Source organism: Echinops telfairi, unplaced genomic scaffold, assembly GCF_000313985.2.
Source record: "Echinops telfairi isolate 266 unplaced genomic scaffold, ASM31398v2 ScPeMD7_20;HRSCAF=75, whole genome shotgun sequence".
NCBI lineage: Eukaryota > Metazoa > Chordata > Mammalia > Afrosoricida > Tenrecidae > Echinops > Echinops telfairi.
In genome coordinates, this window is record NW_022103917.1 from 5,393,446 (window position 1) to 5,404,800 (window position 11,355).

General features: G+C 46.4%; 2 pseudogenes; both read left to right on the forward strand.

Annotated features, from left to right (window-relative positions):
* The first annotated feature begins 337 nt into the window (after positions 1-337).
* LOC115869081 lies at positions 338-454 on the forward strand (annotated as a pseudogene).
* A 3,442-nt stretch (positions 455-3,896) lies between these two features.
* On the forward strand, positions 3,897-10,916 carry LOC101638003 (annotated as a pseudogene).
* Positions 10,917-11,355: the final 439 nt, after the last annotated feature.

The following is an 11,355-nucleotide window of genomic DNA, read 5'->3' on the forward strand; positions in this document are numbered from 1 at the left end:
GAGTACCAATCTTTAGACTTCCGACTTTTTACCTTAAAAATAAATCGTTGTGTTGGCATATACTTCCTATGGCATACAAATTAATCATACAATCATATTAAGGAGGTATGTACAATAGTTACCATAATCAATTTCAGAACATCTTCTCATGCTCATCGTTGCCAGCTCCCCTTTTCCCTCATCCTCCTCTGCCGAATCTGATCCAGCTACTCTCTCTAGAGGCCGACCTACCCTGGATTTCATATACAGAAACCCATACAAAACACAAACAGGAAGCAAGCAAGCAAAACAAAACAACAACAACATTAGACAAAACAGAAAAGCCTCAATCAAAAAGAAAACTGATGTTTAATTAGTGGACAAACACTCAAAGACGGGTGCAAGAATAAATCCTCTTTTGCAACCCAAAACTCATTGTGCAGTATGAGTTTTGATACAGATAAGAAGGGACATGTCATTAAACAAAAAAAGAAAGAAAGAAAGAAAGCTGAAGATATTAAAAAGTGAAACAATTTTAAAATTAGTCAAAATGGAGACCACATGACATTTAGCTGAAATATCCCCAATAGACAAATCTATAGAGGCAGAAAGCAGATGCGTGCTTGCTAGGCCCTTGGGTCATAAAGACTCTGAAAAGTGATGGTGAAAGGGAACAGGTTTCTTTTTAGGATGATTACGATGTTCTACAAGAGTTTATTTTAATGTTTGCCCAACTTTATGAACATACCCAAACCCCACTGAGTGGGTGTGGAATGTGTTATATCTCAATAAAGTTTTTATTATGATTATTTTTAATAACATGGTATTTTGGATTACTAACCCAAAATAATCCCACAGCCATGGAATTGATTCTGACTCATGACCACACTGTAAGACTTCATAGGGTTTCTGAGACTGTAAACGTTTACAAGAGCAAGCAGCTTCAGCTTTCTCCCTTGAGGGACTGGTGACTTTAAACTGCCAACCTAGTGTTTAGCAGCCCAGGACTCCCAAAGATTATAGCAGAGTCCAGAAATCCCAACCATAGAATGTGATGTAGTGAATGTAACAGAGATGCTTTGAGAAGAAGCAGAACCAGACAACAATATGGTTTTCATACAGTATCCAAATCACATAGTAGAATTGCACAGTATATAACACAGATATTAAGTGACACATGGCTGTAATATATTTTATATTCTAAGTTCCCTGTTTATATTTTTATTGGTCATTGGTACCAACATATATATTTGTGTGAAAGACAGAGATAATATGTGTAAGTATGAACCTTAACTGGAAGTCTGCAACCTATACTTCTTTTACCCTCCTGATATCAATATAATGATCAGTTTGGTGAAGCTGGTTTTCTTAGATCAAGCCATTTAATTTTGATCATCTCTTCAAATGCCAGTCTTGAGTTCCAGTTCACCTTGGTAAATGTCTAATTGGGTCATGCAGAAACTGGACAATAAATAATAAGAGGCATTTGACTCTGTGGCTCATCAGAAACTATGGAACCCATTGAGAAGGATGGGATTACAGAACAATTCACTGTGGTCATGTGGATCTGTTGCACCTGGATCAAGAAGCAGGAGTGGGAACAGAACAAGGGAACAATGCATGGTTTGAAATCAAGAAAGGTGTGTGACAGAGTTGTGTCCTCTCACCAGACTTACTCCATCTGTATGCTGAGCAAGTCATCAGAGGAACTGGACTAGAGAAAGAAGGTGGCATCAGGATTGGAGGAAGGCTCACTAGCAACCTGCAGGATGCGGAAATCAGGGTTGCTTGCTGAAAGTAAGGAGGACTTGGAAAACTTGCTAATAAAGACCAAAGGCTGCAGCTTTAAGTACAAATGGCAACTCAATGTGAAAAAAAAATAGTCCTGTCCAGCAGACCAGTAGACGGACGACATGATGATCAATAGGAGAAAAGATTGAAGTTGTCAAGGATTTCATTTTACTTTGATCTACAATTAATGATCATGGAAGCAGCAGTCAAGAGATCAAACGACATATTGCATTGAGTAATCTGTTGTGCGAGAACTCTTGTAAGTGTTGCAAAGCAAGGATGTTACTTTGAAGCCAAAGGTGCGTCTGACCCAAGCCATGGTCTTTTCAGTCCCCCCATAGGCCTGTGAAAGTTGGACACTCAATAGGGAAGATTGAAGAAGAATTGATGCCTTTGAATTGTGGTGCCCTTGAGGAATATTGAAAGGACCACGGACTGCTAGAAAAACACAAACCTGTCTTGGGAGAAGTGCAGCCAGAATGCTCCTTGGCGGCAAAGATGGCGAGACTTTGTCTCACGTGCTTGGGACAGATTATCAGGAGAGAACAGTTCTTGGAGAACGGCATCATGCTTGGTAATTTAGAAGGTCCGTGAAAAAGAATAGGATCCTTAAGGTTGGCACAGTGGCTGCAGTAATGGGCACAAAGCTTGGTGAAGATGGCACAGCAACAGGGTTAGGCACAGGGTTGCTATGAATTAGAACCAAATTGATGGCACCTACAAAGAAATCCATGCCACGGTTCAGGCCTATAGCAGTGTGGGGAATGTGGAAAGAGGAAGACCTAGAGAAAGATGAGAAGAAGAATTGAGAAGCCACGACGCCAAATTTCTACTCCTGATTCTGATTTTGCCCCGAGCTGTTAATGTTGACATTGCTAATGTGTTTTCATTGTCTGACCAAATATCAAAGCATTTTGTAAAAGGACAGTAGTGTTTCTTTGTACTACTATAAATATGATTGTATTAGGAATATTCATCAAACATTGAAACAGCAGACCAAAGTATGAACAGCCACTTCTTTCTAACAAAAACAAACAGAAAACAAACTCTTTGCCTCCGACTTACCATTTTCCTTCAGCAAGCAAAAGTTTTGATCATGGAAATGGCAATGAGCGGATATTTTTACCAACGAACCTAAGATTTCGTTCTTTGAGGAAGACATGGTCATTATTTTACTGTGCTCCGTCCCCCTGCTCCAATTCCTGACTCACTGCTGTTCGCTCTTGTTAAGGAACAAGTCAGTCAGGAAGCTCCCCCGCCACCATGGCATTGAAGGACACCGGAAAGACACCCATGGAACCAGAGGTGGCCATTCACCGGAATTAGAACTACTCTAACCAGCCACAGCGTGACATCCTTGGAGAAAGTGTGTGCGGACTTGGTCAGAGGGGCTAAGGAGAAGACCCTGAAAGTGAAGGGACCAGTGATGATGCCTACCAAGACTCTGAGAATCATGACCAAAAAACTCCCTGTGGTGAAGGTTCCAAGAGCTGGGATCCTTTCCAGATGAGTATTCACAAGCCTCTCAATGATTTGCACAGTCCTTTTGAGATAGTTAAGCAGCTCACTTCCACCAGTATTGAACCTGGAGTAGAGGTTGAAGTCACCATTGCAGATGCTTAAATTGCCTATTTTAATAAATTGATTATCTGTTGGTTAAAAAAAGATTTCTAAGGAATTTTCTGACAAAGAATAAACATTAAGATCGGTTAAAGTGGCTTCCTTTATTCAATAGGTTTTCTGGGTTTGCACATACATATAGACGTTTCTGTGATACCAATATTAGTTAGTTTCTGTGATACCAATATTAGTACCGAAGTTAGCATTCTTTTGGTTGCAAATGATGGAAATTCAAGTACAAGCTGATTGAAGCACAACAAGGAATTGTCGGCCCATATATAAGTCAAGGCCCTGTGGTGCCTGTATTGGTTCAGGAACACTGGATCTGGGTGTTCAAACAATGGCAGGAAGAGCGTCTCTTTCCATATGCAAACTCTGCTTTCATCTGTCTTGACTTTACTTTTGGGGCATAATAGCTAAAATTCTCAATGAGCTGAGCTTCTTTCAATGGTTCCAGAAAGTTCTGGGATCGTTTCATATAGGTCCAAATCTGTCTCTTGCTCTAAATGTATCACAGTGGCCAAAGGACCAGATGTCCATCCGTGGGCATCGGCTTGGCAGCTGGCGGCATCTCTGGGATGGTGGCAGTCACCCTGGCCCTGCCCTTTAACTTGGTGAAGACTCAGCCCCATGTCGATCGCACTGGATATACTGGAGGCTCTGAGAGTGAGGCCACCATGGGTCGACTCCACCTGACTGCTGCTGCTGCCCTGCAGGATCCGGGCCAAGTTGGGCACCAAGGTGCTCTTTGCAGGCTTCCTGCCCTGATCATCAAGGCCACCCCATCCTGTGCCATTATGATGGACACTTGCACGAATTTGGCAAAATGTTCTTCCAGAAGCTCAACCAGCAGCAGCTGTGGGACCTTGAATGGGGACAGGGGTTTCCCATCTCCTAGGATGGGCTGTGGGCTGAAGGACACTGAGCCAAGTGCCTTTTCCTCCGCACTGAGGGGCAGACGAGCCCTGCAGGACCCCATCTCCCTCTCTCCTCACACCCCCACCCTTCCTTCCCTCCCTCCACACCATCAGAAAATACACACACGCACATACACACTGTGGTTTTATTTTCACCACCGCCGCAATGGGTGTGCCTTCTGGTGTCATATGTTGTCCCTACAAAAGTGACCATTTCTCAGCGGCCAAAGCTGATCTCACTGGATTTCTCCTGCAATTACTCGCCGCCCTGCTCGTTGTCGGATGCGGAAGGGTCCTCTTCCGGCTCGGCTCGCTGTCTTCGGCTACCTGGCTTTGATTTCTTTTCTTTCTCCTGCACCAGAACACAAGGACGTGCCGCCTTCGTCCTTGCATGGGCCCATCCGTTTCAGTGGTGTTTCTTCTGGAAGTCTCTCGAAGGAGTCTTCTCACCTCCCTCACTAAGCTCATCCCGTTTGGGAAACACTGTGGCCCCGAAGGACTTTAGTTTAGAGAAAAGCAGTGTTCGGGTGGATGAGAAAGGGGGATTTCTTGAGAAGGGGCGCGCGGAGAGAGAGAGATGGGTGCCAGAAATGAAGAGAGGGAGTCCTGGCGGGGAAGAGTGGAGAGTCGGGGATCAGAAAGCAACCATCGGACACCTCTGTATGGGGCAGAAGGATGCTAGAAGCCCAAGATGTCCTAGTTGGAGAAAGGGATCCTTCCCTAACACCCCTTCCAGAGCCCTCCTGAATTATCTGTCACCCTTGCTCCTCTTCCTGTTTCAGTTCTACTACTGCTCCTGGCAGGGATAGGGTGTTTCCCGTATCTGGGTCCCACAGCCACCTGATTCAAAGGGCCATTCTGTCTTTTTCCAGCCTCCACTATTGTTGAGTGTTTTGGATGTCTCCTAAATATTATGATATATTTATTCCTAGGGAAAATATTGAGATATGTATACCTAAAAAACTTTCAAATGGATATGGCCATATTTAAGTTTCTGTGGAAATATGAATCACCACCATCCCCTCTGACATATTTCCTTCGTGTTCCTGGAAGACAATCCACTCTTCCATCCTACTGCCTTTCCCCCAATGTCCAACTCTGTTCAGTGATCCAGACTGACAAGGCTCCCAAGATTCCAGTGAATGGACCAGATGCATTCAGTAGCCTAGTCCCATTTTTAATCGGACGGGGATGATGTAGATGAAGAACTCCGGGGCGGGTTTTACCAGGGTGGCGCAGAAGGAGCAAATATGTACCTTCCAGAAGTTCTCCTTACTGTCTGCAGGAACAGAACTACCACCCATGAAAGGAGGGCACCCAGAGGTCCCTCTGTCCAGTGTGATCGTGGAAACAAACACACAAGCAAAAGCAAATGACATTTGTATTGGAAAGAGGAAGTAAAACGATCTTTATTCATAGACTATATTATAATCTATCTTCAATTTTTTCATTAAAATAAAGTTTCCAGAATGAATCATTGAATTTAGCAGGGCTGTATGATACAAGGTCAACATACAAAAACCACTTTAAAATCATGCATTAGCAATACAAATGGAAAATTGAAAGTAAAAGCACTGCAATTTTTAAAAAGCATCAGAAAATATGAGATCCTGCGGAATGAGGTTGGCAAAAATGACAAAAGATCTACCTGTAACTGAAAACCAGGTAGCATTTTAAGGGGAAAAATAATTATATATATGGTCAAATATGCCTTCTTCAGGAGTTAGAATATTCAATTTTGCTAAGATGTCAATTCGTCCCAAATTCATTGACAGATTCAACACGATTCAATCATATTCCCAGAAAAGTTTCTCTTATAGAAATGGGAAGGATCAGTTTCACTTGCTACTGCCTGGTGTCCCATAAGCCAGAAAGCAGGGATTCTCTGGATTCAGAGCTTTATCATTGTCTCTTCTTTACCTACATTTCACTGCCTGATGACCTCATTGAGTTTCTTGACTTTGAGGAACATCTAAATGCTGGTTTCTCCCAAGTATATATCTCTTGCCTAAACTTCAGATTTGTATTTACACCAGGTCTTGGTTGCATATGCAAACCATCCCAAATTTACCATATCAAGATAAAATTCCTTGCTTGTACCCCCAAACCTGGCCTTCCCAGTTTTCCACCCTCTCCGTTAATAGGAATGTCATCTGTCTAGTTACACAGATCAGAAACCTTGAAAGTTATTATGTCGTCCTAGTTCTCTCCCACACCCCATTTCCCTTGTCACAATTTCCACTGCTGCCACCATGGTTCAAACCACCACCATCTCTCATCTGGAGAACAGCAGAGCCTCCTAGTTAGTCTCCCTGGCTGCACCTCTGATTCCCTATCATCTTTCAACACGGTCGCCAGAAGGTAGAATAAGTCCATACTGCCCTGCACAAACAGAATGCTCCCATGGTTTCCCTTCCCTCACAGCAAGCCCTAAGGTTACAGATGGCTTCTGGGGTGTCCTCACTTCTTCCTGTCTCTTGGTTCTACTCTTTTGCTCTTCGTCAGGCACACTCACCTTCCTTCCTGTTTCTTGAACATGCAAGACCCAATCGGACTTCAGGTCTCAGCATTTTCTTTTCTCTTGGACTGGAATGCCCATCCTCTAGTTCTAGGCAAAGCTCTACAGCTAGCTCCTTGGAGGCTTTGCTCATACCTGATATGAGCCCTGATTCTTATTGAAGATTGTGAGTCACTTCTCATGGCATCACTCGTTCTATTTCCCCACCCCAAGCATTTATTACCCTCTGATACCCTATTGATCTTAATTAGTATTTGCTGTGTTCCTCCATTTTATTTAAATGAAGACACTGTGTAGGTTGTCGTGCTTGTGTGATTCCTCCATTTCTCCATCCTCAACAACTGGAATGGAATCTGGTACACAGCATATGCTCAGGGAATACAGGGATAAATGTGCAAGGTGCTACTTAGCACAATGTTTATAATATGGAAAAACTAAAGACTATATAAATGTCTATTATTTTTGGCATAGTTTAATAAGTTGTACCTATATAACAGATTCCTTTACAGTAGTGATTCTCAACCGGTGGGTTGTGACCCCTTTGGGGGGGTGTCAAAGAACCCTTTCACAGGGGATGCCTGATTCATAACAGTTGCAAAATGACAGTGATGAAGTAACAGTGAAAATAATTTTATGGTTGGGGTCACCACAACACAAAGAACTGTATGAAAGGGTCTCCTGGCATTTAGTAGGTTGAGAACCACTGCTTTATAGCAAAGTTACCACTTAGATGACTAACATGTGCCTGAACCAAGCCATGATCTTTAAATCTCTTCATATGTGTGCAAAAATTGGAAGAAAAGGAACTAAGGCATAAGAAAATAGGTCTATTTGAACGATGGTGATGACGACAATACTGACTACACGCACATTGCCAGAAGAGTGAACACATCACTCAGAATACATAGGTACAAACAGAACGCTCCTTAGAGGGAGAAATGGTGAGATGCTGGCATGCTCACTTCAGACATGTCACGAGGAAAGATTGGGTTTTGAACTTGAATCAAAGATGAAATCACAATGAAAATGAAAAAGGATGTCTATGGAATGAAAGTAAAATACAACATATTACAATTTATGGATTGCTGCTAAAGCAGTGTTTGTTGGAACAACTATAGCTTTAAATGTATATATTAGTGAAGAAAAAGGTTAAAATCATTTACATAAATTTTAACTTTGAAAAAGAACAAATTATGTGGCAGGGTGGGGTGGGTAGGGGGAGCAGTGGCAGTGCCATGCACTTCCCACCCCACTCCTTGGCGCCCCTGTCCTTCTAGAAAGGAGAGGAGGGGCTGGGAGCCCACAGAGGAGGCCTTTGAGCCCCCCACCCCCACCCTGCCCTGCTACTGGGGAACCCCCAAACACATGCCCCCCGGAGGACTTGGGTTCTGAGCAAGGCAGGAAGGTCTTGAGTTGGAGTCCCAGACTTGGGCACCCTGGACCTCTGTCATGGAGACTTGAGACAGAGTGAACAGAACTCCAACTCCACTAATGGGAGTTCCAGCTCGGGGAGTGTATGTGTGTGGGGGAGCAACTCTTGGCCCCAGATAACTCCAGTGCAATGGCAGCCCAAGGCGGCTCAGTATTTCCACCAGTTCTCGCTCAGCTGCAGTCTGGCTGACGTCCAACAGGCCCCCCTGGCTGCTAGCAGGCCAGCTCCCCACACACCAGCACTGCACTGCAGCAGTCTCCCACCACCCAGGCCTCCATCATGAACTCTCCTAGTGACACCACCCTGACCCAATCCCTTCACCTGGGGAACACCATCTCCCTACCCCTCAACCAGTCCCAGACCCCGGTGTATCTATGGGTGCAGAACTTGGCAATGAGGAATCAACAGGCCTCAGCCCAAGGAACCCAAATGCAAGGCTCAACTCAGAAGGCCATTCCTCCTGTAATCTCTTCTACCTCTAGCCTTTCCCAGGCCTCTAGCTAGGCCCTTGCTGTGGCTCAGGCTTCCTCTAGGGCCACAGGCCAGTCCCTCAACCTTAGCCCAAGCTGGTGGAGGGAATGGCATCCCAGGATCCATGTGTTCAGGTGGCGGTGGCCAGGTCCCAGGGGGCTTGGGTCAGTTGTCTTCTTCAGGAATGGGTGGAGGGAAGTGTCCCAGAAAAGGCACCAGTGTGGTACAGCCAATGCCTGCAGCCCAAACAGTGCCAGTGAGCCATGGCAGCCAGACTGAGGCCGAAGTGCAGCGGCCAAAGAAGGCAGGAACAGAAGGGAGTGGTTGGCAGAATGTGGGCATGAACCTGACACGGGCAGCAACACCTGATCCCAGACAGACCCTCATTGGCTCAGCCACCTACACCCAGATCCAACCCCATTCACAGATTCAGCCACAGCAGCAGATCCACCTCCAGCAGAAACCGGTGGTGAACCAGCAGCAGGTTGCCAGCCGCCACCAGCAGCAGGTCCAGCACCGGCACTCCCAGCTACTCCACCCAGCCACCCACCTCCAGTTGGCGCAGCAGCAGCAGCAGCCACAACCCTCACTGCCCCTTCAGCCACCACAGCTACCACCCACTCAGTAGGTCCCTCCTCCCCAGTCCCAGCAGCAAGTCCAAACCCTGGTTGTTCAACCCGTACTGCCGTCCTCACCTCTGCCCTTCCCACCTGACCCAACCCCAAGCCACCCATCCCCATCCAATCCACCACCCCCCACCCCGTAGCGCCGATCAAGCCTCCTCAATTAGGGGACTGCTAAAATGTCTGCTACCCATCAACCACTGCTTCACATCCCAGTGCAGTTGTAGGTACCCAACAGCCAGGGACAGCCCAGGCATAGGCTTTGGGGTTGGCAGAGCTGGCTGTTGCTGTGCCAATTTCCCAGAGATTGCCAGGTATAGTACCGTCAGCTGATCAAGCCCATCTGGCTGCCTCACAACTTTTACCCCAGGCTCCTGGTGCGCTGCAGGAGTGCTCCCCCACACTGCTCCCTGGGGTGACTCTTGCCTCTGTGCAGGGGACAGCACAGGTCGTAAAGGGCAGTGCACCAACCTGTTATAGACCAGCTTCCTGCTGCCTTCTACATTCGGTCTGTGCCCCTACTGGGAAAACCCCAGACTTTGGCTGTCCAACGTAAGGCTGAGTCTAAAGAAGAGAGAGATGTCTCTACATTGGTTTCAATGCTTCCTGCCAAGGTATCTCCAGTAGCAGAGAGCCCAAAGACCCTAGAGAAAGCTGAACCATTGGCTGGTGTACATGCTAATACCCCAAGCAGTGAACTCGGAACCTTGACTTTGGCCCATCAGCACTACTTCCTACACTCGCCATGGGGTGCAGACAGATGGGCGACTCAAATCCCCCATAGGCCGTCGTGAAGCCCCAGATTCTCACCCACAGCATCGAAGGCTTCGTTATCCAGGCAGGAGCAGGACCTCCAGTGCGATGTTTTCCGTTGTTGAAAGAGTCAGAGGCTCTTTTACAGACAGGTCCTCCGACAGAAGTGAATGAGACTCCGTCAGGTGGACCCTTGGGAGGGGATAGCCCATCTGCCAAACCAGATACAAAGGCAAATCTCCTCCAGTGTGAGTATTATGGGAAGGACGGCCCTGTGGAGCAGTCCTGAGGCTCGGAGAGATTTTGTTCCATGACATGCGCCAAGAGATACAATGTGAGCTGTAGCCACCAGTTTTGATTGAAGAGGAAATAAAGGAAAGTTTCAGGACGTCAGCTAGGCTCAAGTTCACCAGTGGGGGCGTCGATGCAGCTCCTCCGTTACGGCCAGTGCCAAGATCCAGAGCAAGTGCCACAGGGGTCAAGAGGACTCTAGTCGGGGTTCAGATAATTCCAGTTATGATGAAGCACTCTCCCCAACATCTACTCGGCCTTTATCTGTGAGAACTGGGTTGGAGAGCATGGCCTCAACCCCGTGCTCCTGTCCAGTTGGAGTATCGAGGTGGGTACATGCGTGTATTGCTTCTCTACAGGGCTGCCAGGAGATTGCAAAGGAGTTTCGCTCCCAGGAGATTGATGGCAAGGCCCTTTAATTACGGCTGAAAGAAGAACACCTTATGAGTGCCATGCACATCAAACTGGGTCCTGCCCTCAAGATCTGAGCCGAGAGCAACGTCCTCAAGGAGATTGAGTAGTAGGCCCTCTAGCACAAACTAGCCTACTTACTGCCTGACATAGCTTACTGCCTGAGTCATGCTACCTGGTACCAGCAAAGACTTTTATAGGAAAGAGCTGTCCCAATTCTAGAAATCTTCCCCCAGAGGAGATGGCTGGGACGGCGAAGACAAGTACAAGAACTGGTTGCTGGTGCTACGTGTGTGGCAGCAGCTTTTGACATTTTCTCTGGGTTCTACTTTATTTTCAAAAGTCCTCACAGTTCTCTTCCCCACTAGCCCTCCTTCTATCTTTACAAAAGTGGCAGACGGAGCGCCAGGGCCATATCCTGGAGTGGAGCATCCTGCCAGAGCCGCAGTTCGTTCTGGGGGAATAGACCATATTGGGAAGGCAAGGAAATGGGTGGGATATAGGTTTTCCCTCCTTCAGAGGGCAGAGAGAGGTTGGATTTTCTAGCTT